The sequence below is a fragment of the Lonchura striata genome, chromosome W, assembly GCF_050655825.1.
Source record: "Lonchura striata isolate lonStrDom1 chromosome W, ASM5065582v1, whole genome shotgun sequence".
Classification (NCBI taxonomy): Eukaryota; Metazoa; Chordata; class Aves; order Passeriformes; family Estrildidae; genus Lonchura; species Lonchura striata.
The window spans coordinates 7,186,018-7,212,184 of record NC_140743.1 but is presented as its reverse complement, the minus strand read 5'-3'; the positions used below and the strand labels follow the sequence as shown (position 1 = coordinate 7,212,184).

Genomic DNA, 26,167 nt, shown 5'->3' with positions numbered 1-26,167 from the left:
CAGCCAAGTCCTTTCGCCTGGCTTCTAGTAATCTTAGGAAGCTTGGTCTCCCTGCCGAGGTAAAGTCGAATGTCTCTCCGAGCCTTACACTCGAACTCTGGCCATGCCCCTTCACCTGAATATCCTTCTAGGCTTAGGAGTATTGGTCTACCTGCCAAGGAAAGGTCGAACGTCCTGCTGAGCCTTACACTCCAATTCCGGCCAAGTCCCTACGCCTGACTCCTACTAGTCTTACGAAGCTTGGTCTCCCTGCCGAGGTAAGGTTGAACGTCCTGCCGAGCCTTACGCTCTAACTCTGGCCAAATCTCCACGCCTGACTCCTACTAGACTTAGGAAGCTTGGTCTCCCTGCCGAGGTAATGTCGAACGTTCTGCCAAGCAGTACAGTTGAACTAGGGAAAAGTCATTTTGCTTGACTCCTACTAGGCTTATGAAGCATGGTCTCCCTTACGAGATAAAGTCGAACCTCCTCCCGAGCCTTACACTCGAACTCCAGCCCAGTCCCTTCGCCTGAATCCTACTAGGCTTAGGAAGCTTTGTCAACCTGCCGAGGTAATGTCGAACGTTCTGCCGGGCATTACACTCGAATTCCAGCCAAGTCCTTTCACCTGGCTTCTAGTAATCTTAGGAATCTTGGTCTCCCTGCTGAGGTAAAGTCGAATGTCTCTCCGAGCCTTACACTCGAACTCTGGCCATGTCCCTTCACCTGAATCTCCTTCTAGGCTTAGGAGTATTGGTCTACCTGCCAAGGAAAGGTCGAACGTCCTGCTGAGCCTTACAATCCAATTCCGGCCAAGTCCCTACGCCTGACTCCTACTAGTCTTACGAAGCTTGGTCTCCCTGCCGAGGTAAGGTCGAACGTCCTGCCGAGCCTTACACTCGAATTCCAGCCAAGTCCCTTCGCCTGGCTCCTACTAAGCTTAGGAAGCTTGGTCTCTTTGCCGAGGTAAGGTCGAATGTCCTGCGGAGCCTTACACTAGAGCATCGGCCAAGTCCCTTCACCTGAGTCCTATTAGGCTTAGGAAGCTTGTTCTCCCTGCCGAGGTAATGTCGAACGTTCTGCTAAGCAGTACAGTCGAACTCCGGAAAAGTCATTTCGCTTGACTCCTACTATGGTTATGAATCTTGGTCTCCCTGACGAGATAAAGTCGAACCTCCTGCCGAGCCTTTCAATCGAACTCCGGCCCAGACCCTTCGCCTGAATCCTACTAGGCTTAGGAATCTTGGTCTCCCTGCTGAGGTAAGCACGAATGTCCTGCCAAGTCTTACACTCGAACTTCGGCCAGGTCTCCAGGCCTGAATCCTACTAGGCTTAGGAAGCTTGATCTCCCTGCCGAGGTAAGTTTAAATGTCCTGCCGAGCCTTACACTTGAACTCTGGCCGAGTACCTTCACCAGACTCCTTTTAGGCTTAGGAAGGTTGGTCACCCTGCTGGGGAAATGTCGAACGCTCTGCTGAGCCTTACACTCCAACTCTAGCCAAGTCCCTTCGCCTGGCTCCTACTAAGCTTAGGAAGCTTTTTCTCCCTCCGAGGTAAAGTCGAATGTCTCTCCGAGCCTTACACTCGAACTCTGGCCAAGTCCCTTCGCCTGGCTCCTACTAAGCTTAGGAAGCTTTTTCTCCCTCCGAGGTAAAGTCCAATGTCTCTCCGAGCCTTACACTCGAACTCCGGCCCAGTCCCTTCGCCTTAATCCTACTAGGCTTAGGAAGCTTTGTCAACCTGCTGAGGTAAGGTCGAACGTCCTGCCGAGCCTTACAGTCGAATTTCGGCCAAGTCTCCTGACCTGAATCCTACTAGGCTTAGGAAGCTTGCTCTCCCTGCCGAGGTGAGGTCGAAGGTCCTGCCGAGCCTTACACTCGAACATCGGCCCAGTCCCTTCGCCTGAATCCTACTAGGCTTTGGAAGCTTGGTCTCCCTGCCGAGGTAATGTTGAATGTTCTGCCAAGCAGTACAGTCGAACTAGGGAAAAGTCATTTTGCTTGACTCCTACTAGGCTTATGAAGCATGGTCTCCCTTACGAGATAATGTCGAACCTCCTCCCGAGCCTTACACTCTAACTCCAGCCCAGTCCCTTCGCCTGAATCCTACTAGGCTTAGGAAGCTTTGTCAACCTGCCGAGGTAATGTCGAACGTTCTGCCGAGCATTACACTCGAATTCCAGCCAAGTCCTTTCGCCTGGCTTCTAGTAATCTTAGGAAGCTTGGTCTCCCTGCCGAGGTAAAGTCGAATGTCTCTCCGAGCCTTACACTCGAACTCTGGCCATGCCCCTTCACCTGAATATCCTTCTAGGCTTAGGAGTATTGGTCTACCTGCCAAGGAAAGGTCGAACGTCCTGCTGAGCCTTACACTCCAATTCCGGCCAAGTCCCTACGCCTGACTCCTACTAGTCTTACGAAGCTTGGTCTCCCTGCCGAGGTAAGGTTGAACGTCCTGCCGAGCCTTACGCTCTAACTCTGGCCAAATCTCCACGCCTGACTCCTACTAGACTTAGGAAGCTTGGTCTCCCTGCTGAGGTAATGTCGAACGTTCTGCCAAGCAGTACAGTTGAACTAGGGAAAAGTCATTTTGCTTGACTCCTACTAGGCTTATGAAGCATGGTCTCCCTTACGAGATAAAGTCGAACCTCCTCCCGAGCCTTACACTCGAACTCCAGCCCAGTCCCTTCGCCTGAATCCTACTAGGCTTAGGAAGCTTTGTCAACCTGCCGAGGTAATGTCGAACGTTCTGCCGGGCATTACACTCGAATTCCAGCCAAGTCCTTTCACCTGGCTTCTAGTAATCTTAGGAATCTTGGTCTCCCTGCTGAGGTAAAGTCGAATGTCTCTCCGAGCCTTACACTCGAACTCTGGCCATGTCCCTTCACCTGAATCTCCTTCTAGGCTTAGGAGTATTGGTCTACCTGCCAAGGAAAGGTCGAACGTCCTGCTGAGCCTTACAATCCAATTCCGGCCAAGTCCCTACGCCTGACTCCTACTAGTCTTACGAAGCTTGGTCTCCCTGCCGAGGTAAGGTCGAACGTCCTGCCGAGCCTTACACTCGAATTCCAGCCAAGTCCCTTCGCCTGGCTCCTACTAAGCTTAGGAAGCTTGGTCTCTTTGCCGAGGTAAGGTCGAATGTCCTGCGGAGCCTTACACTAGAGCATCGGCCAAGTCCCTTCACCTGAGTCCTATTAGGCTTAGGAAGCTTGTTCTCCCTGCCGAGGTAATGTCGAACGTTCTGCTAAGCAGTACAGTCGAACTCCGGAAAAGTCATTTCGCTTGACTCCTACTAGGGTTATGAATCTTGGTCTCCCTGACGAGATAAAGTCGAACCTCCCGCCGAGCCTTTCAATCGAACTCCGGCCCAGACCCTTCGCCTGAATCCTACTAGGCTTAGGAATCTTGGTCTCCCTGCTGAGGTAAGCACGAATGTCCTGCCAAGTCTTACACTCGAACTTCGGCCAGGTCTCCAGGCCTGAATCCTACTAGGCTTAGGAAGCTTGATCTCCCTGCCGAGGTAAGTTTAAATGTCCTGCCGAGCCTTACACTTGAACTCTGGCCGAGTACCTTCACCAGACTCCTTTTAGGCTTAGGAAGGTTGGTCACCCTGCTGGGGAAATGTCGAACGCTCTGCTGAGCCTTACACTCCAACTCTAGCCAAGTCCCTTCGCCTGGCTCCTACTAAGCTTAGGAAGCTTTTTCTCCCTCCGAGGTAAAGTCGAATGTCTCTCCGAGCCTTACACTCGAACTCTGGCCAAGTCCCTTCGCCTGGCTCCTACTAAGCTTAGGAAGCTTTTTCTCCCTCCGAGGTAAAGTCCAATGTCTCTCCGAGCCTTACACTCGAACTCCGGCCCAGTCCCTTCGCCTTAATCCTACTAGGCTTAGGAAGCTTTGTCAACCTGCTGAGGTAAGGTCGAACGTCCTGCCGAGCCTTACAGTCGAATTTCGGCCAAGTCTCCTGACCTGAATCCTACTAGGCTTAGGAAGCTTGCTCTCCCTGCCGAGGTGAGGTCGAAGGTCCTGCCGAGCCTTACACTCGAACATCGGCCCAGTCCCTTCGCCTGAATCCTACTAGGCTTAGGAAGCTTTGTCGACCTGCCGAGGTAATGTCGAACGTTCTGCCGAGCATTACACTCGAATTCCAGCCAAGTCCTTTCGCCTGGCTTCTAGTAATCTTAGGAAGCTTGGTCTCCCTGCCGAGGTAAAGTCGAATGTCTCTCCGAGCCTTACACTCGAACTCTGGCCATGTCCCTTCACCTGAATCTCCTTCTAGGCTTAGGAGTATTGGTCTACCTGCCAAGGAAAGGTCGAACGTCCTGCTGAGCCTTACACTCCAATTCTGGCCAAGTCCCTACGCCCGACTCCTACTAGTCTTACGAAGCTTGGTCTCCCTGCCGAGGTAAGGTCGAACGTCCTGCCGAGCCTTACGCTCTAACTCTGGCCAAATCTCCACGCCTGACTCCTACTAGACTTTGGAAGCTTGGTCTCCCTGCCGAGGTAATGTCGAACGTTCTGCCAAGCAGTACAGTCGAACTAGGGAAAAGTCATTTTGCTTGACTCCTACTAGGCTTATGAAGCATGGTCTCCCTTACGAGATAAAGTCGAACCTCCTCCCGAGCCTTACACTCGAACTCCAGCCCAGTCCCTTCGCCTGAATTCTACTAGGCTTAGGAAGCTTGGTCAACCTGCTGAGGTAAGGTCGAACGTCCTGCCGAGCCTTACAGTCGAATTTCGGCCAAGTCTCCTGACCAGAATCCTACTAGGCGTAGGAAGCTTGGTCTCCCTGCCGAGGTAAAGTCGAATGTCTCTCCGAGCCTTACACTCGAACTCTGGCCAAGTCCCTTCCCCTGAATCTCCTACTAGGCTTAGGAGTATAGGTCTACCTGCCAAGGAAAAGTCGAACGTCCTGCCGAGCCTTACACTCGAAGTCCGGCCCAGTCCCTTCGCCTTAATCCTACTAGGCTTAGGAATCTTTGTCAACCTGCTGAGGTAAGGTCGAACGTCCTGCCGAGCCTTACAATCGAATTCCGGCCAAGTCCCTACGCCTGACTCCTACTAGTCTTATGAAGCTGGGTCTCCCTGCTGAGGTAAGGTCGAACATCCTGCCGAGCCTTACGCTCTAACTCTGGCCAAATCTCCACGCCTTACTCCTACTAGTCTTAGGAAGCTTGGCCTCCCTGCCGAGGTAAGGTCAAACGTCCTGCCGAGCCTTACACTAGAGCATCGGCCAAGTCCCTTCACCTGAGTCCTATTAGGCTTAGGATGGTTGGTCTCCTTGCCGAGGTAATGTCGAAGGTTCTGCCAAGCAGTACAGTCGAACTCCGGAAAAGTCATTTCGCTTGACTCCTACTAGGCTTATGAAGCTTGGTCTCCCTGACGAGATAAAGTCGAACCTCCTGCCGAGCCTTGCACTTGATCTCCAGCCCAGTCCCTTCGCCTGAATCGTTCTAGGCTTAGGAATCTTGGTCTCCCTGCTGAGGTAAGGTCGAACGACCTGCCGAGCCTTACACTCGAACTTCTGCCATGTCTCCAGGCCTGAATCCTACTAGGCTTAGGAAGCTTGATCTCCCTGCCGAGGTAAGTTTAAATGTCCTGCCGAGCCTTACACTTGAACTCTGGCCAAGTACCTTCACCAGACTCCTTTTAGGCTTAGGAAGGTTGGTCACCCTGCTGGGGAAATGTCGAACGTTCTGCTGAGCCTTACACTCCAACTCTAGCCAAGTCCCTTCGCCTGGCTCCTACTAAGCTTAGGAAGCTTTTTCTCCCTATGAGGTAAAGTCGAATGTCTCTCCGAGCCTTACACTCGAACTCTGGCCAAGTCCCTTCACCTGAATCTCCTACTAGGCTTAGGAGTATAGGTCTACCTGCCAAGGAAAGGTCGAACGTCCTGCTGAGCCTTACACTCAAACTCTGGTCAAGTACCTTCACCAGACTCCTTTTAGGCTTAGGAAGGTTGGTCACCATGCTGAGGAAATGTCGAAAGTTCTGCTGAGCCTTACAATCCAACTCCGGCAAAATCATTTGTCTTGACTCCAACAAGGCTTAAGAAGCTTGGTCTCTTTGCCAAAATAATGTCGAACGTCCTGCCGAGCCTTACACTCTAACTCCGGCCCAGTGCCTTCGCCCTACTCTCCTACGAGGCCTAGGAATATTGGTCTCCCTGCCGAGGTAAGGTCGAACGTCCTACCGAGCCTTACACTCGATCTCTGGCCAAGTCCTTTAGCCTGACTCTTCTACTAGGCTTAGGAAGCATGGTCTACTTGCCAACGTAATGTCGAACGTCTCTCCGAGCAGTACGCTTGAACTCTAGCAAAGTCCCTTCACCTCAATCTCCTACTAGGCTTAGAAAGCTTGGTCACCCTGCCGAGGAACGGTCGAACATCTTGCCGAGCCTTACACTCGAACTTCCATCAAAACCTTACACCTGACTCCTTCTAGGCCTAGGAAGCTTGGTCTCCCTGCCGAGGTAAGGTCGAACGTCCTGCTGAGCCTTACACTCGAACTCCGGCGAAGTCCATTTGCCTTGCTCCTACAAAGCTTAGGAAGCTTGGTCTCCCTGCCGAGGTAAGGTCGAATGTCCTGCCGAGCCTTACACTCGAACTTCGGCCAAGTCATTTCGCCTGAATCCTGCCAGGCTTCGGAAGCTTAGTCTCCCTGACAAGGTAACGTCGAACGTCCTGCAGAGCCTTACACTCGAACTCTGGCCCAGTCCCTTCGCCTTAATCTTACTAGGCTTAGGAAGCTTTTTCAACCTGCTGAGGTAAGGTCGAACCTCCTGCCGAGCCTTACACTCGAACTCTGGCCAAGTCCCTTCGCCTGAATCCTGCCAGGTTTAGGAAGCTTGGTCTCCCTTCCGAGGTAAGGTCGAACATCCTGCCGAACCGTAAATTTGAACTTCGGCCAAGTCCCTTCACCTGAATCTCCAACTAGGCTTAGGAAGCTTGGTCACCCTGCCGAGGTAATGTCGAACGTTCTGCCGAGCCTAACACTGCAACTCCGGCAAAGTCATTTCGCTTGACTCTTACAAGGCTTAGGAAGCTTGGTCTCCCTGCCGAGGTAAGGTCGAACGTCCTGCCGAGCCTTACACTCGAACTCTGGACAAGTCCTTTTGCCCTACTCTCCTACGAGGCTTAGGAATATTGGTCTTCCTGCCGAGGTAAGGTAGAACGACCTACCGAGACTTACAGTCGAACTCCAGCCAAGTCTTTTCGCCTGGCTCCTACTAAGCTTAGGAAGCTTGGTCTCCCTGCCGAGGTAAAGTCGAACGTCTCTCCGACACTTACACTCAAACTCTGACCAAGTCGCTTCACGTGAATCTCCTACTAGGCTTAGGAGTATAGGTCTACCTGCCAAGGAAAGGTCGAACTTCTTGCTGAGCCTTACACTCGAATTCCGGCCAAGTCCCTACGCCTGACTCCTACTAGTCTTACGAAGCTCGGTCTCCCTGCCCAGGTAAGGTCGAACGTCCTGCCGAGCCTTACGCTCTAACTCTGGCCAAATCTCCACGCCTGACTCTTACCAGTCTTAGGAATCGTGGCCTCTCTGCTGAGGTAATGTCGAACGTCCTGCCGAGCCTTACACTTGAACTCCGGCCCAGTCCCTTCGCCTTAATCCTACTAGGATTAGGAGGCTTTCTAAACCTGCTGAGGTAAGGTCAAATGTCCTGCCGCGCCGTACACTCGAACTCCGGCCAAGTCCCTTCGCCTGAATCTCCTACGAGGCTTAGGATTATAGGTGTACCTGCCAAGGAAGGGTCGAACGTCCTGCTGAGCCTTACACTCGAATTCCAACCAAGACCCAACGCCTGACCCTTACTAGTCTTAGGAAGCTTGGTCTCCCTTTTGAGGAAAGGTCGAACGTCCTGCCAGGCCGTACACTCGAACTCCGGCCAAGTCCCTTCACCTGAATCTCCAACTAGGCTTAGGAATCTTGGTCTCCCTGCCAAGGTAAGGTCGAACATCCTGCAGAGCCTTACACTCGATCACCGGCCAAGTCCCTTCGCCTGACTCTTAGTAGGCTTAGGAAGCTTGGTCTCCCTGCCGAGGTAAGGTCGAACATCCTGCCAGGCCGTACACTCGAACTTTGGCCATGTCCCTTCGCCTGACTCCTACTAGCCTTAGGAAGCTTGGTCTCCTTGCTGAGAGAAGGTCGAACGTCCTGCTAAACCATACACTCGAACTCCGGACAAGTCCCCTCGTCTGACTCTCCTACTAGGCTTAGGAAGCTTGGTCTCCTTGCCGAGATAAGGTCGAACATCCTGACGAGCCTAATAGTCGAAATCGGGCCAGGTCTCCTCGCCTGACAACTATTAGGCTAAGAAAGCTTGGTTGCCCTGCCGAGGTAAGGTTGCATGTCCTGCCGAGCCTTATACTCGAATTCCGGCCAAGTCCTTACGCCTGACTCCAACTAGGCTTAGGAAGCTTGGTCTCCCTCCGGAGGTAAGGTCGAACGTCTTGCCGAGCCTTACACTCGAACTCCGGCCAAGTCCCTACTCCTGACTCCTACTAGTCTTAGGATGCTTGGTCTCCCTGCTGAGGTAATGTCGAACGTTCTGCCGAGCCTTACACTCCAACTCCGGTAAAGTCATTTCGCTTGACTCCTATTAGGCTTAGGAAGCTTGGTCACCCTGCCGAGGTAATGTCGGACGTCCTGCCGAGCCTTACACTCGGACTCCGGCCATGTCCCCTGGCCTGAATCCTACTAGGCTTTGGAAGCTTGGTCTCCCTGCCGAGGTAAGGTCGAACGTCTAGCCGAGACTTACACTCGAATTCTAGCTAAATCCCTACGCCTGAATCTCCTACTAGGCTTATGAAGCTTGATCTCCCTGCCAAGGTAAGGTTGAACGTTCTGCCGAGCCTTACACTCGAATTCCGGCCACGTCCCTTCGCCTGACTCTCCTACTAGGCTTAGGAAGCTTGGTCTCCCTGCCGAGGTATTGTTGAATGTCCTTCCAAGTTGTACACTCGAACTCCGGCCAAGTCCCTTCGCCTGACTCTCCTACTAGGCTAAGGAAGCTTGGTCTCCCTGCCGAGGTAATATTGAACCTCATTCCGAGCCTTACACTCGAACTCCGGCCAAGTCCCCTGATCTGACTCCTTCTAGGCTTAGGAAGCTTGGTCTCCCTGCCGAGGTAAGGTCGAACGTCCTGCAGAGTCTTACGCTCGAACTTAGGCCAAGTCCCTTCTTTTAAATCTTTTACTAGGCTTAGCCTGCTTTTCTTTTTTTCTTGCTTGCTTACTTACTTGCTTACTTTGCCTGTTAGGACATGCCTCCTGCCTGCCATAACATGTACCCAGCTTGCCAGAACCTGCTCCTTGCCTGCCAGGACATGGCTCTGCCTACTAGGACCTGCCCTTTACCTGTTACGACATGCACCCTGCCTGCCAGGACATGCCTTCTGCCTATAAGGACATGCCCCCTGCCTTTTAGGACTCTGCCCCCTGCCTGCCAGCGCATGCCCCCATTTATTCCAGGACCTATGCCCTATCTGCCAGGACATGCCCCTCTCTGCCAGGACACGCCCCCTTCTTGCCAGGACCTGTCTCTTGCCTGGTAGTACATGCCCTACATGCCAGGACCTGTCTCATTACTGCCAGGACATGGCCTCTTATTGCCAGGACCTATGCTCTGTTTGCCAGGACATGCCCCCTGGCTGCCAGGACATGACTCTTGCCTGCCTGTCAGGACATGCCTTCTGCCTGCCAGGATATGCACCCTGCCTGCAAGGACATGACCCCTGCCTGCGAGGACATGACTTCTGCCTGCTTCCCAGGACATGCACTCTTCCTCCCAGGACATTCCCCTGCCTGCCAGGTCATGCCCCTTGCTTGTTAGGACATTCCCCTGGCTCCCAGAACATGCCCCCTGCCTGCCAGAACATGACCCCTGCCTGAGAGGACCTGCCCCCTGCCTGCCAGGACCTGGCCCCTTATTACCAGGACATGCACCCTTCTTTCCAAGACCTTGACAAGACCTGTCCCCTGCCTGTTAGGACATGCCCCTTGTCTACCAGAACTTGTCTACTTCCTGCCAGGACCTGCCTTCTGCCTGCCAGGACATGCCCCCTGCCTGCCAGGACATGCCCCCTGCCTGTTAGGACATGCCCTGCCTGACAGGACATGCCCCCTCTCTGCCAGGATATGACCCCTGCCTGACTGACAGGACATGCCCCTGCCTGCCAGGACATCCTTCTCCACCTGCCAGGGACATCCCACCTGCCCGGCTGTGGACAATCCCCTTGCCCTGATTGCCAGGGACTTACTTTTTCCCTAGAGAATCTCCACATGCCCAGAGGAGGGCCTTTACCTCTAAGGAGAGGCCTCAGTCAGTCCTCTGTTCCACTCACTTCCCCCCGTTCCCGGCCGGCCCCTTCGCAGGAGTCTGGAAACGCGGTACTAGCGGGTCCCTCTCACTTCAGGGGTCCGAGCTGCCGAACCCCGTCTCACTCATTCACTCACTCGTCTCCTGGTTTTTCACACCAATCCGTCGTCCCTTCACGTTGCTCCTCCACGTGGCTCCTCTCACGCTGATCCTAGGGTGCAGTAGCCAGAAAATCCCGAGGGTCCCTCGAAGCTGGTGGTCGAGCTGTCCAGCTGTCCAGGGATCCTCTTCGGGTGTGGCTATCTCCCGGACGAGCCCCCAAATTGAAATGAACAGGGTCTATGCCTTTATTATTGTTCAGCTCTTTATTAAAAAGTCAGCTCAGCAGGGGGGTGTTGTAGCTTCTTCCGGTAGCCGAAGGGTGAGAAGCCTGCAGAGTCTGTCCCTGGAGTCTCCGTGGCACACTGGTAGCTAGAGGTGAAGAGGTCTCCAGTCTGTATCTGAAGTCCCCATCAGCAGACCGTCCTCTCTCCTTTCCTCCTGGCACACTGGTAGCCGAAGGGTGGGGGGATGTGCAGAGCCTGCTGCCGAGATCCAGGAGCAGCTATCCCTCTCCTTCCCTCCTGGTGACACCAGGGAGTGTCTGTTTTCCTTGTGCCTGCTTCCCACAGCCCAGTCCAGTCTGGTCCTCTGCAGGTTATGGTGACAGGTCAAACACAGACTAGGGATGGGGTTCCCTTTTCCCCAACCTGCACACACATCTAGCTCCCTCCACTGTGACCCTCTTTTTCATTTTGGGGTGTTTTTCATCCCCAAAACCCCCTCCCATGATTCCACTGGATTATTTTGCATCCCAGTCCTAGTTTGGGTGGGGGTAGGTGATTCCCAGGAGCAATTAGGTAATTAACATTTCAATTTCAGTACTTAGTTCGAACCAAGTGTCCCAGCCAGTCTGTTTTGTTCATAACAAGAGGAATATTGATCTTCATATTTCGAGGCATGGTCAGGCTGGTTGGGCTGGTGGCCAGCTGCGAGGGCACGCCTCTGCTGAGGGACCGGCTGTTGATGCTCACTGCTGCTGTCCGTGTTCCCTGGTGTCCCAGATTGCAAGACAAGATTAATTCCATTTGCCATCTGTATGGCAGTTGTCTTCTGTTATGTAGGCAGTTTTCCTTATCTCTTTCACAACCAATTCTCCCTCCGGGAAGATATCTGCTGATAATGGGCTATTGAATGTCACTGTATGACTGATAAAAGTTACAGTATCCCATTGTGAGATGCTCTGCCCAGAGAGAGGAGCCAAGAATTCCTAACTGGCTATAATCTAGGTTTTTGGGACACCAGGCTCAGGCTTTTCCGCTGGATTTCCAGGAGGACTGCAGCCATTCCAATTTGGACGGCTACCAACACCCTGATGAAAAAGGGTGTCAGGTTGTATTCTGACTCTGTCAGTGGTTTTTCTTTTGTATTATTGCATGTATTTTGTTTTCTTTTTTCACTTTTCTGAATAAATTGTATTTCTGACTTGGAGTCTCTCACTTGTTTTGTTTTCAAACCAGAACAATGCACCTCAGGCCTGATTTAAATGATGCCCTCTTTAACACAATTTTAGTGCTGGAGAGTTTGATTCTGATATTTCAAACATTTGGTAACAATTTGACCCTACATGAAAGAATTGGAATGGATGATAAACTTCTAGCTTTATCCGCCTTGGTTGCCTCTGTGATATCATGAATATGGGCAGAAAACCTCTCTAGAGAGATTTTTTGGATGGCAAATGGATGCCTCTGTGCCTCTCAGTGAGGATTCTCCAATTAGTAACACCCTTCATGCTTTTTTGGTGGCACTGATTCTAATATGGTTCTAATATCTATGTTTTAAATTACTGTCCTGGTGTGAAAAACACTATTCAATGCTTAGAATTTTTTAAAGTTTAACAATTATAGGATAAAAAAGGACAATATTTCCAGCACTGGGGTGTTCCTGGCCAACAGCAAAAGAACACACTGTGTATACAGAAAATGTTGTCTTTGTACTGTTACATCAGCTGAGGTACATGCATATTCATGTATTTCATGCATTATTCAAACATTCTTCTGATGTTTTGGGAACTCCTTTGTTTGACTTCTTCACACTCCAGCTTATCTGCATGACATCCTGTGTGTCAGGTCAATATATTTTATTTCTTCTTGTGTCTCCATCCTGTTGTTTAGTATGTCCTCCTTAAATTTATCATGGTATTCTCTAATTGTCCTCCTGTGCTGTGGTTTGTGTCATGGTTATCACTTGGACAGGTTGGTCAGTGGATAACCTTACACTGTTTTTAGTTACACAAAAACATTTTTTTACATCTTATGTTTTGCTACGGTCTATAACTCAATACATTCATCACACTATTATTTCCATAAGTGGTACATTGATATTATGTTCATTACACTACTATTTCTGTGAGCAACACAGTGCATACTTAAGCTAATAAATTTTATTATATTAACAGGCAGCTAAAAAGAGTTATTATTGATACTATTTCTAAATACTTATAATCACTAAGAACATGCATAAGGTAATACATAAATGCGAAAGCCAATATTATCTGGTCATTTTTCATACTGGTTTCAGCTGGGATAGTGTCCCAGATTGCCAGGCAAGATGTATTCCATTTGCCATCTGTATGGCAGCTGTCTTCTGTTAAGTGGGCAGTTTTCCTTATCTCTTCCACAACCAATTCTCTCTCAGGGGAGACATCTGCTGATAATGGGCTATTGAATGCCACTGCATGACTGATAAGAACTATAACATCCCATTGTGAGATGCTCCACCAGAGGGAGGAGCCAAGCATTTCTACCTAAATATAATCTTGAGTTTCTAGAACACCAGCATGGCTTTTTCTGCACTGGATTTCGCAGAGGAACAGCTGCCTTTTCCACTGCATCTTCAGAGGAAAACTATACTCTTTTCTACAAGATCACTGCCCAAACAGAACCACACCTGACACTCCAGGAGGACTGCAGCCATAATTCCCAATTAGACTGCTGCAAACACCCTGACCAACAGGGTGTCAGGTTATATTCTCAGTCAGTGGTGTTTTGGTTTACTGCATTGTTTATTTAATCTTTTTTATTTTCTTCCCTAATAAAGACCTATTATTCCTGCTCCCATACTTTTGCCTGAGACCCCCCTTAATTTCAAATTTATAACAATTTGGAATTAGGGGGTCTACATTTTTTCCATTTTTTCCTACCTTCCTTACCAGACACCTGTCTTTCCAAACCAAGACAGATAGAGGTAATTTTCTTCCTAGTAGCTGGTACAGTGCTGTGGTTTGGATTTAGGATGAGAATAATGTTGATAACACACCGATGTTTTGGTTGTTTCTGAGGAGTGCTTACCCCAAGTGAAGCACTTTTCAGTCTCACGCTCCACCAGTGAGCAGGTGCACAAGAGGCTGGGATGGAGCACAGCTGGGACAGTTGACCCAAACTTGCCAAAGAGATATTCCATAGCATAGAACATCATGTTCAGTTTATAAACTGTGAGGAGTTGGCCAGGAGGGGCCCATCAGTGCTTGGGGACAGGCTGGGCATCAGTCAGGGTGTTGGGAGAAATTGCATTGTGCATCACTTGTTTTTCTTGTGTTTTATTCCTCTTTCTGTCTTTGTTATCTCCATTTTCATTACAATTATTAGAATTGTATTTTACTTTATTTCAATTATTAAAATTATCTTACCTAAACCCACTGGTTTTACCTTTTTTCAATTCTCCCCATCCCACTGGTGGGGGCCAGGGGGAAGAGCGTGTGAGCAGGTAGTTGCTGGCTGGGGTTAAACCATGACAATTAAGCAGCTAAGTCTAAGAAAAATGTTTCTATACAGGATGTTGGAGTTCTGGATGCTGAGAATTTTAGAATTTCTTGCCAAAAATCTCAGAGCTCTTCCTGGATATCACCTTATTATTTTTTTTTTTAAATTTAGACAATGGAGCCATCAAAAACTATTATTCAAGGTATTTTGAAAAGCCTGTGATAGAAGTGAGATACAAAGCAGGGCAAATACCCTCAGTTCATTATCTGCTGAGTAATTGTGTCAGGAAATGTTTAGTCCCCCCTCTCTACCACAGATGGTTGGTGCATATGGAAGACATACCCCAGGGTGAAAGGCCCAGCAAGGGGTCATGTCTAGTGCCAAAAGGGCTCAGGTCCCAACTAAGAATCAACATCTGAGTCTGGAAAGCAGATGTGGGAAGAGATAAAATAAAAATATTATCTACTGACAGACACTGTTTTACAAACTATAAAAGCACACATGAATTATCATGGAGGCAGAAGCCTACTACACACACCCTGAAAGTGTGCCAGACTTCTCTCCAGAGTTTGGATGAAGATTCCATAGTTACTTTCCTTCTAATTCAGGGAAAGGATTTTGATGTGTGCCCCACCAACAACTGGATGGTAAGAAACATTGGATCCTAAGTTATATTATTTCTTTGCTATCTGTAAAATTAATGGTACCTTTAACCCCGCATTGTATATACCTACTAGTAGTCTCTTTTTGTCCTTATTCCTGTGCAATAGATAGTTTAAGTCTTATGTCTGTTAATTTTGTGTCTATTAAATAAATAATGCATTCTATAATAGACCAAATCAGCCATTATTAAAGAACTTGTGAACGAGAGTGGGTTTTGGGGTGGTGGCCACCTCAATAAAGATACTGCCTGCTGACAGAGGCCTGGGCAAAAGGCAGAGACTTATTTAAACCCTCACAACTATTTGTAACATTTTTGATGTAGTTGAAGCTGGGTAATGTCAAATGATTCAAACAATCAGACTAAAGACTTATCAAACTATGTACGGTGGCACAGTATTAATCGTCTTCCAGTAGGCAGCTGGTTTGAGGGAAAAAAAAATCCAAGAGAACATAAATGGACACTGGGAATCGCTGACAGATAAAAATGCAGAAAATATAATTGCTCATCATGTTTAAAGGCTGCATGTGAGTGGCAAAAGGAAATGATAAGAGAACATGACAAATTAAAATAAAAGTTAAAAGAATCCAAGGAAAAACCAAAAACCTTGGAAGAAAAATTGGAATTAACATAATTTTAAAAAAACAACTCTGGGGATGTTAAAGAAATTCCAGAGTGAACATCACCTGGGGATGAGAATCATGATATTTAGAAAAACTCTGATGAAAGTGGTGATTTGTCGGAACCCCGGGTTTGGCTGGGGTTCCTGTGTGGTGGTAGAGCTTCTCCTCCAACCCGCGTTCCCAAAGGAAAACTCCACAGTCTCTTCTTGTTCGGTCTCAAGATGTTTTATTGCTAGTTATCTAACAGATTAAGTTCTCGGGCTGCGGCCCTTTGGTCAGCGGCCCAGGCAGAGAGGCACACACTCCTGACACCCTGACTGTCCGGTGTCTTCTTCTCCTCTCCCCCCGCCCAGGGCTGCTGCTATCTTTTATAAGATATATTACGTATAACATGTTTACAATTATTCCCCAATACCTATTACCTACGTTACCAAGTGTTTTTCTATTCTAAACTAATCTGTGAGTGCCAACATCACCAAGAACATGGAGGCAAGGAAGAAGAAAGAAGAAGGATGGGTTCAGCCCACTTTCCTCCATCTTAGAACTTCTGACCCCCATGTACAAAGTAAAAACCCCCCTGTACATGCACTAAAACCCCCCTGTACACTACCAAAAAATATTTCCCTCTACTTTGTGACTACATTTACTATACTATCTAGCACTTTGTGACTGCTTGTTCTACCTTCAAAGTTGGTAATTCATTCCATGGTTCAAACTTGAAATCACAGCTAAATCCAGCTGCCTGCTGGGGTCCAGACTGCGTCTGACCACGGCCTGGAGCCTCTAAAAATGTCTGAGAGGCATTTTGCGTTCCCACATCTCCCCTCCCTGTTTGAACCAAAAACACCTGCTTTGCCACTTTGTTCAAGGCCCTTCGAATACACATGAAAATGCATGGCATGACAAGCAGAAGAACTACAAGCCCTATAAGAATATATGATATTACTTTCAAAATTTCTTTCCACACTGGTGAGAGATCAAAAAGGTTAAAGAAATCATCCCACCAGGACCCTGTTACTTTTTTCAGCTTGGTGATACTACTTTCTATTTGTTTTATATTTTCATGAATGGATTTTGAATGATCTGACAAGTTCATGCAGCACATCCCCTCAAATTCTTCACATCCGTGCCCATGTGACAGCAGCAAATAATCAATTGCCGCTCTGTTTTGAAGCACTGCCTGTCTTGCACTGCTGATGTCTGTTAACATGTCACTCAGTGCAGACGAAATGGCACGACTGTGTTTGCTCAACCAGCAAGCTATGTGGTCCAATTGTGTCAAGGCCACCCCCGATGCTGTTTGGGGCGAGAAAATTGCAACTGCAATTCTCCGAGCCTTGTCCCAGGTATAAACATCATCATCACAATTTGGACTGTATTGATCAAGGGATCTTTCTTCCCTGCGTGTCTGCTCCTTTAAAGTTTTCAAATCAGGTGCAATCAATGAGAGTTCCCCAATGCTGCATGGACCGCCCTTGATTTTTGCAGGGATAGCAGGCCAAACTCTGTCCCCACAAATCAAAAACACTCCCTTCGGTAAAGAGACTGGGTGTTGAAGGGATGCTTTGCTTGTCACCTTGGTGTAATTGCACCAAGATGATGCATTTTTATAAAAAGATAGATTTGGAGTGACATCTATTGTATGATTATCTGTCTTTGCCACTCCCACTGGATCAAATTTGATGCAATATTTCATTTTTGTTGACCCAAAAATGTCTAGTTCTGGAGGTTCCAGGTGAGCCACAGGAAGGTATGGTGTCCAAACATGCCACCCTTCCATAGGATCTGAAAAGGTTTTTAAAACCTTTAGAGGGATATTTTTTGGAATTGGCCACTCCTTCACTGGCACACCTACCAAACATGTTGAAAATGGTTTCCCTGGCTTTGAATGAGTCAGACAAATACTGTCCAGACCCGCTGCCTTTGCCAAAGTTTCCCACACATTTTCCCTTGGTTGTTTCATGGGAAAGTCTGTCCCATTGTCCAAAGCAACGGACAAGGAAATGAGACACATGAACACTACCTGTCTAAACTCCATGTCCATGTCCCCAACCTTTGTGAAAAACCCTGCAATGCAGCAATATTTAAATGACACTTAATTTCCCCGAAAAACCCCAAGTCTCTGAATAATTAATTGTTGTCTGACGAGACGTCTGCAGCGTCCTTGTCTGCCTCCGTCTGCGTGCTCTCTTCTTTGCTCCTCGGGTCCACGTCCACCTGCGTCTGCACCCGGAAAGGTTTCACGTGCCTCGCCGACACCCACTTCGGTCCTCGCTCTGTGGAAACACAAGCGAAACCCTTGCCCCAAGTTATTAATGTAAATGGACCTTCAATTTGTCCTGATTCCGGATTTCTGATCAAAACCAAAGGATTTTCCCTTAACTTTGCTTGTGTACTGTTTGTAAAATGCCTAACAATTGGTGGTGTGGGCTCTGAGAAAGAACCATTTAAAAAATTCAATACATACAGAGCTTTGTTCAGCCGCATATAAGGTGTTGAACCTGCCTCTCCCCTTTTCTGTTTATCCAAAAGGGATTTCAGGGTGTGATGTGTTCTTTCAATGATTGCTTGACTTGAGGGAGAATAAGGAATACCAAAAATGTGTTTCACTCCCCATTTTTTCAAAAATTTGTCAAGCACTTTGCCTGTATAAGTCGGACCATTATCTGTTTTTATTTCTTGTGGCACCCCGAGTGATGCAAATGCTTGCAAAAAGTGTCTGCAGGCATGTTCTGCGGTTTCCCCTGTATGTAATGATGCAAAAATTGCCCCTGAAAATGTGTCAACTGAAACATGGATATTTTTGAGCCTCCCAAAAGATGGGTATTTTGTGACATCAGCCTGCCAGAGCTGAAGACTCTGCAATCCCCTTGGATTGACAGCTCCTGTAGACGCAGGAGGCTGCACAAGCTGACAGTCTGGACAAGCATTGATGATCTCCCTCGCCTGACTTTTGGAGAGGCGAAAGGATTCCACCAATGCCTGTGCATTCTGATGGAAAAATGCATGGCTCAATTTTGCCTGCTCAAAAATATCTGGCAATGTCTGAGATATGGTCATTGTGAGTTTGTCTGCTTGAGCATTTCCCTCTGCTAAGAACCCTGGGAGTGATGAGTGTGCCCTGATATGTGTAACAAAATATTTGTGTTCTCTGTTTTCCAAAATTGTTCTCATGCATGACAGATATGAATATAAAATTTCATTGTCAGTGTGTTTCAAAAGTGATCCCTCCAACCGTCTGACCACATTTGCAACATATGCTGAATCTGTGACCAGATTGAGAGGTTCCCGAAACAATTGAAAAACCCTGACAACTGCTGCCAATTCCACAATTTGTGGCGAACCCTGTACCATTTTTATGTCTGATTCCCACTCCCCTGTTTTAGAATTTTGCCATGTAACTACTGATTTATGAGTTTTTCCTGAACCATCGGTGAACACTGTCATCCCATCCACTGGTTCCTGGCTTATTTTTGGCTTTTCTCTGAGACTTACTTTCGCATTCAGCATCCTGTGAGCTGGAAAATGAACAGTACAAATTCCTGGATAACCTAACAAAGCAATTGCAAAATCCTGTGATTTTTGCATCGCCCATTCAAAATATACCTTTTTCAAAGGAACATGAATAACTGAGAAATCTCTGCCTGACATTGTCAACAATCTGGTTCTCGCCTTAATGATAATCTGTGCTACCATTTCTAGATCCGTAAGAATTGTTTTTGAGGGCCTGTAAGCTAAGAAAACCCACTCTATCAACAAAAGAGGGTCCATTTGAGACAAATCCCATTGGAAAATCAACCCATATAATTGTGCTGTTTCCCCCAACACTGCTAAATGAAAAGGCAATGATTCTACAAAGCAATGTGCTTGTCTCTGCTGAATCATGTCTGTGATCTTTTCAAGGTCCTTTTTTGCTTCAGGCGTCAGAGTTCTGGGAGATTTGATGTTATTGTCCCCTCTCAAAAGATCAAGCAACGATGAGATGTCGTCATTGGTGATTCCCAGGATCGGTCTCATCCAGTTGATCTCCCCCAAAAGCTGTTGCAAATCCTGGAGATTGGTGATCTTTGTATTGATTTCCAGTTTCTGTGGCCTTATTGTTTGTTTCGTGATCTTCCACCCCAGGTATTTCCAAGGTGCAATTTCCTGTATTTTTGGTGTACTAATTTCCAGTCCTGCTTTTTGCACCTGCGCAATCACACAGTCGCGAACTTCTTGCACCTCTTGTTTTGTTGGCGCTGCAATGAGCAAATCATCCATATAATGGATAATTTTTGCTTTTGGATGTTTTTCTCGTGCTGGATGCAAGGCTTGGGCCACATACCATTGGCAAATGCTTGGAGAGTTTTTTAGTCCCTGAGGAAGAACCGTCCGGTGGTATCTCTGCAAAGGTTCTTCTCTGTTGATGCTTGGAACAGAAAATGCAAAGCGTGGAGCATCATCTGGATGAAGTGGAATGCTGAAAAAACAGTCCTTGAGATCAATGATCACAAGCGACCAGTCCCTTGGGATCATCGAGAGAGATGGAAGCCCAAGCTGCAGTGGCCCCATGTCCTCGATGACCTCGTTAATTTTCCTGAGATCATGAAGCAGTCTCCAAGACCCTGAAGTTTTCTTGTGAATGACAAACACTGGGGAATTCCATGGGCTGTCTGTTGGTTTGATGTGTCCCTTCTGCAGCTGTTCTTGGACCAACTTTTTCAATGCACTCAATTTTTTCTGCTCCAGGGGCCACTGATCCACCCAAACAGGATCATTTGTTTTCCAGGTCAGTTTCAAAGTGGCGAGTGCCACAGTGACCCCTGTTAAAAATCCAATTCTAATTTCAGTCCCCATTGTGCCAAAAGGTCCCTTCCCCATACCGTGATGGGCTTTTGCACGATGAAAGGACGGATAACTGCTGTCTTTTTTCCCGGACCTGTGACAACAATTGCGTTCTCACTCTGCATGCACAGGGAACTCCCCCCTATGCCTGTGAGAGAACCCAAAGGTGCAACCAAGTCCCATTCCCGAGGCCAAAAAATGTATGAAATAACTGTAACATCCGCTCCTGTGTCAAGCATCCCTGTAATAGCAATTGTCTTTTCGTTACAAGTCAACTGACAGGTAACAATGGGCCGATCCCGGCTCAAATGTTTCACCCAAGATGCATGCACTTCTGCTTGATCACCAGGAAAAGAGTCCCGTTTGTTGAACACCGGCATGGCTTGCCTTTCTGGATGAGATGGCAAAGCCATAGCTCGAGCAATCGGTGTGTTTTGTGGAATTGTCAGAGGTGGTCGCAAGGCTTTTGCCATGACCATCAGCTCCTCATTACAGTTTGCTGAAATCAAAGATGGATAAACAACAAGTCCAAGGATACTGCTCCTGTCCCTGGCCATTATTAAAAAGTCCTGTCTTTTCCAAGAAGTCCCTGTGACACCTGTAGGTATCACTGCATGGCTATTGTCCAAAAGACACGTCAGTTTGGAGGTTGCCAAGACGCATTGGAATCCGGGTGGTACCAAGTCTGGGTCGCTGGGGATTTTGGAGATTGCTCTGCTGAGAGGTTCTGTTTGTTGCTCCCCGAGGATTGTCCCTGTTGGTTCTGTGTCACTGCCAGGATTTGTGTCTGAGCGCGCTGGCGTTGATTCGCGCTCTTTTTCCCGTTTCCCAGAATAGGAAGAAGTTTCCCATCCACATCTGTCTGTGAGTGACACTCACTTGCGAGATGTTTCCCTCTCCTGCACCGAGGGCAAAGGTCTGGTGGCTTGTTGGGCTTTGAAAGTTGTGGGCAGTTCCTTTTAATATGTCCTTGTGCCCCACACCCAAAGCACTGTCTCTCTACATTAGGGTTGCTCTTTGTATAATTTGCAAGAGCTTCCCTGACACGTTTTTCAATTTGATCCCCCAAGTGTTCCTCCATGATGGAAGCAACATGTTGTGGTGTCCCCACCTTGCTGCACGCCTCGATCATGTCTGCCAAGGTGGCCTGGTGCGGCATCATGCTGATGATCCGTCTGCACTCCGGATTGGCATTGGAGAACGCGAGGCTTTTGACCAGATGTGGTTTCGCTCCCTCCTCGCTCACCTGCCGCTCCACCGCCTGAGAAAGACGATCCACGAATGAAGAAAACGGCTCTGCAGGACCTTGTTTGATCTCGGTGTAGATTGTGTCCTGGACCCCCGCTGGAGCAATTTGAAGCATCGCCCTCCGTGCTGCCTCTTTGATGTCACTGAGCACGTGACGCGGGAGCCTCACCGCCTGTTGAGTTGGATCGTCCTCAGGAGGATCACCAGCAAGCTGCGCCATGGTGAGGTTCGCATTCGGCCCGCCCTGGTATCTGGCTCTCAGCTCCTCCAGGGATCTCCTCCACGCCTTCTGCCACACGAGAGCTTGGGTGTCTGTAAGAACTGATGTCGCAAGATATTTAAGATCATACGGTGTTAAATCATACATTCCAAAAATACTTTTTAACATTTGCTTGAAATATGGTGATGACAACCCATTGTCCCGAATGGCCTTAGCTAAATCTTTGATTGCTCCACGGTCCAGGCGTTCCCATCTTGGGTTTTGGCCCTGAGCGTCATAGTTCACTGGCATCATTATATTTCCCGAGCCCTGCAATAAACCTTTCTCTTTCTCCAATTTTGCTCGAATGTCCTGCCAGTCCACTTTTGCGCTCTGCAAAGCTGTAAATTCAGTGGGTACTTGCCTGTAGAGTGGAGTCATCTGTTGTGGCTGCAGTTCTGGTGCAGCAGCACTCACCGATACCAATGGCGTCTGCAGCATCTGTGAAGACGAAGGCTGAGAGTCTCTGGAGAAAAGTGAAGCATCTGCTGTGGAGGAGAACACACGACTGCCCTGCATTATTTGGAAAATTTTTGGAAGATGAACCAACAGTTCTGGCTGTGACTCCAAGGCTGTGCTTAAATATCGTAAAAGAAATTCAACAACCCCCTTTGATATTAAAATTGACTCTCCCTGCCCCGAAAGTTTGGCAGACCTTGATTTTGGAATTGTCCAAGCTGGGACACCCTCCGAAGCAGTGATGCGTATCGTTTCCTCCCGTTGCTGCGCCTCAGCAGAAGTGTCCTGAGTCCCGCACTGTTCCGGTGTCAGTGGAGGTTCCTGCTGCCGTGCAGATGTGACCTTTTTCACCCTGGATTTTTTCTTATAAGAAACTGGAAAAAAGTCCTGCAATGTCACAGTCCCACCACTGGGTGGCGCAGTGCCTCGACTGGACAAGTTCTGTGCCACCTGTTGCAATGTTGTGGTTCCGCCGCTAGATGGCGCTGCCGCCTGACCAGCTGAGGTCGGAACCGCACTCTGCTCTTCAATCTGCACTTCTGACAAACATTTTAACACCTCCTCTGTCAACTGATTTACATTTGCAAATCCCGCACTAATTCCCGATAAACCTTTGAGTATTTCTCCTAACAACTGATTCACGTTTGCAATCCCTGCAGTTGATGAAACTGACTCTTGTTGTAACAACTGTTCTAATTTGCTCATGTCAGAAGCAGACAGGGATTGGCCGTGGGTTTGGGCTGTCTGTTGCCATGGGAACTGTGATGGAACGGTGCCCTGAGGAATGTTTACCTCCTGGCCACGCCCCATCCCTGCCTGCGTCATCTCAGGGGAGTGAACACTCCTGCTCCGACCCTGGCTATGCTTTGGCCTCGCTCCGCCCCGCACCGCCTCCGAATCAGAGCCACTGCCGTCCCCCCCAAGACTGACGTATCCACCCTCCTGTTCCCATTCCGGCCCCGATGTTTCCGTCTCACTTTGCCCGTCTCCTGGCTCCATGCCAGCACCCACAGCCTGCGCGCGCCGGCTCCGCCCCCTGTGTGCCCGTCCCGCGCGTTCGAAAGGTGAGAAATCCCCTCCACCCGTGGCTGTCGGGTTTTGCTCGACCTTCGCGCGCATGCCCGCCGCCTGGGCTGCAGCGAGGAACGCCTCCCGCTGTCCCTCTGCCGCTTTCTCAGCAGCCCGGGCTGCCGCAGTCAGGGAGCTAAGTTCCCACGCCCTTTGGGCGGCCGCTTCTGCGGCCTCACGGATTCTCGACATTGAACGCGTCACCGGGCGCTCCGAGCGTACCACCGTCGCACTCGCACCCCCTGCTTTCGCCCCGATCCGTCCCGCCCCCGCCGCTCTCCCCGGCCTCGCCTTCTGCGCGGGCTGTTTTGAACTCCCAGCCCGCGCAGATGTGGAGGCGCTTTCCTCTCCCTCCTCCCCCTGCTCTGCACTCACGTTCGCACCTTCCCCCACCGGAGCTGCTGCCGCCGCCGCCCCCCCCACCGTGGGTTTGGACTTGGGCAATGCCTTCCCCCCACTGAGGGTCGCGGCTGTGCCTGGCTCGCCCGCCTCCGTCTGGGGAATTTCTGCGTCGGAGGAGCTTAGGGACTCTTGGGAAACTGAGGAACAGTGAGAACCCGGGGACACGGGACGCGATGGGATATCATCTCCCTGATTTTACACAGAAAGCATTCCCGCTTGTCCTGTGCTTGTGGGGAGAGGGTCTGTCCCAAGCTGCTGGCCGGACTGTCCCCCCTCCTGTTTGTCACCAGGAGCCGTAGCTGCCTGGCTTGAGCTGCCGCGTTGTGAGAGTGACTCTAAAACTGTTCTTGCTGAAGATAAAAGTTTTGCGGCAAGCTTATTATTTTTTATAGCCTGATAATATAATTGCTTGTTAATTTCCTGCCAAAAATTTGACTCATACAACAAATCTGGATCTGAGTGTGGGAAGTTACACCGCACCCATAATAATAAATCTTTCAACTCCTTTTGAGCAATCTCTACCGGATGGGCAGAGATGATGCCCTGAAAAGCAGATACTATTTCTTTTTGCTCTTGGGAGAATTCCCCCCCCATGTTCTTAATTTTGACCGTTCTCACCAAAAGCTGTGTCGGCTCGAGGTCAGTCCGGAGATGGCACTGATCACCGTCCAGCAGGTCACAGGTGAGAGATCCCAGGCGCGCTTCTGGGTCGTCTCCTCCCTGGAAAGTCCCCGAGACGAGTTGTTTCGGTGAAGGTCAGGTTCTTATCTCGAGCTGTCCGCTCCCTCTCGTCTTGGAATTTGCGGCGAGTGTGTGCTCTGCTCTTCTCTCTTTTTTTTTTTTTCTCTTTTCTCCGCTGATGCAGGTTGGAGGTTATTTGGTGTTTCTTTTTGGTCTTCTTGCTGATGCCCACCCAGGGACGCCAGTTGTCGGAACCCCGGGTTTGGCTGGGGTTCCTGTGTGGTGGTAGAGCTTCTCCTCCAACCCGCGTTCCCAAAGGAAAACTCCACAGTCTCTTCTTGTTCGGTCTCAAGATGTTTTATTGCTAGTTATCTAATAGATTAAGTTCTCGGGCTGCGGCCCTTTGGTCAGCGGCCCAGGCAGAGAGGCACACACTCCTGACACCCTGACTGTCCGGTGTCTTCTTCTCCTCTCCCCCCGCCCAGGGCTGCTGCTATCTTTTATAAGATATATTACGTATAACATGTTTACAATTATTCCCCAATACCTATTACCTACGTTACCAAGTGTTTTTCTATTCTAAACTAATCTGTGAGTGCCAACATCACCAAGAACATGGAGGCAAGGAAGAAGAAAGAAGAAGGATGGGTTCAGCCCACTTTCCTCCATCTTAGAACTTCTGACCCCCATGTACAAAGTAAAAACCCCCCTGTACATGCACTAAAACCCCCCTGTACACTACCAAAAAATATTTCCCTCTACTTTGTGACTACATTTACTATACTATCTAGCACTTTGTGACTGCTTGTTCTACCTTCAAAGTTGGTAATTCATTCCATGGTTCAAACTTGAAATCACAGCTAAATCCAGCTGCCTGCTGGGGTCCAGACTGCGTCTGACCACGGCCTGGAGCCTCTAAAAATGTCTGAGAGGCATTTTGAGTTCCCACAGTGATTCAAATGTTGAATTGGATTCTAACAAAAGTGCAGAAACCCTATCTCTTGAGAAGAGAGAAATTTCAGGAGTTAAATTGCAATCCATAATGAAACTGAACTCTCCAAGGGTCCCCAAAGTTGTCAGAGGATAAATATGGTCACAACATTTCCCTGTAATTTCCTGCCATTTTGAGAAACAAAGCTCACTCTTTAAAATTTTTAAAAGTTTAATAAGGGATAAAAGGGACAGCATCACAGCGCTGGGGGGCCTGGCAAACTGCCAGAAGCACACCGTTAGCTTAAAACAATTACCTTATATACTTTTTCATTACATTGGTTGTATGCATATTCATGAGGATTATACATATTCAAACATTCCTGTGAGCTTACATGCTCTGGGAATACTTTTGATTGGCTTGACCTTTGATTTGTCTTCATGCCATCCTGTAGATGAAATTCATATATTTCATTTCTTCTCGAGGCTCCGTTCAGTTGTTTGACACTTCTAGATAACTTGTAGGGTCATTCCTTGCATTTTTCTCTTGGTGTGTGGCAGCATGGTAAAATGGATAGTGTTTTGCTGCTACCTTCCCGAAAGCATCTGAGAAAGCCACTTGGGCAAGCACAGACAGTCACTCAATCCACACTCTCACCACAGGTAGGTCAGCGAAGAGAGACAGAAAGAGTCTCTTGTTTAGAGTTGCAGCAGGGGTTATTGTAGAATCACGCAGAAGAAGTCCAGGGACAAAAAGACAAGCAAACAACGTAGTGTCTCAGGTTAAGTATGGGGTCAAGGTCCAATGGTCTGTGGGCACAGAGGCAGTACGAGGACAGAGCAAAGGGCAATGACCTGTAGGGAAAAGGCAAATTAACATAGTGCTGCAGAGCACCATGAGAGAAGCCCCTTTT

The 26,167-nt window shown here is 48.7% G+C and overlaps 1 long non-coding RNA gene across 1 annotated transcript; it reads right to left on the bottom strand.

Annotated features, from left to right (window-relative positions):
* Window positions 1-17,615: 17,615 nt before the first annotated feature.
* LOC146763019 (uncharacterized) lies at window positions 17,616-24,717 on the bottom strand. The gene is made up of 2 exons (XR_014952595.1): window positions 24,261-24,717; window positions 17,616-17,658 (listed from the first exon to the last, which is right to left on the bottom strand). It is a non-coding gene; the product is annotated as an uncharacterized LOC146763019 (long non-coding RNA).
* Window positions 24,718-26,167: the final 1,450 nt, after the last annotated feature.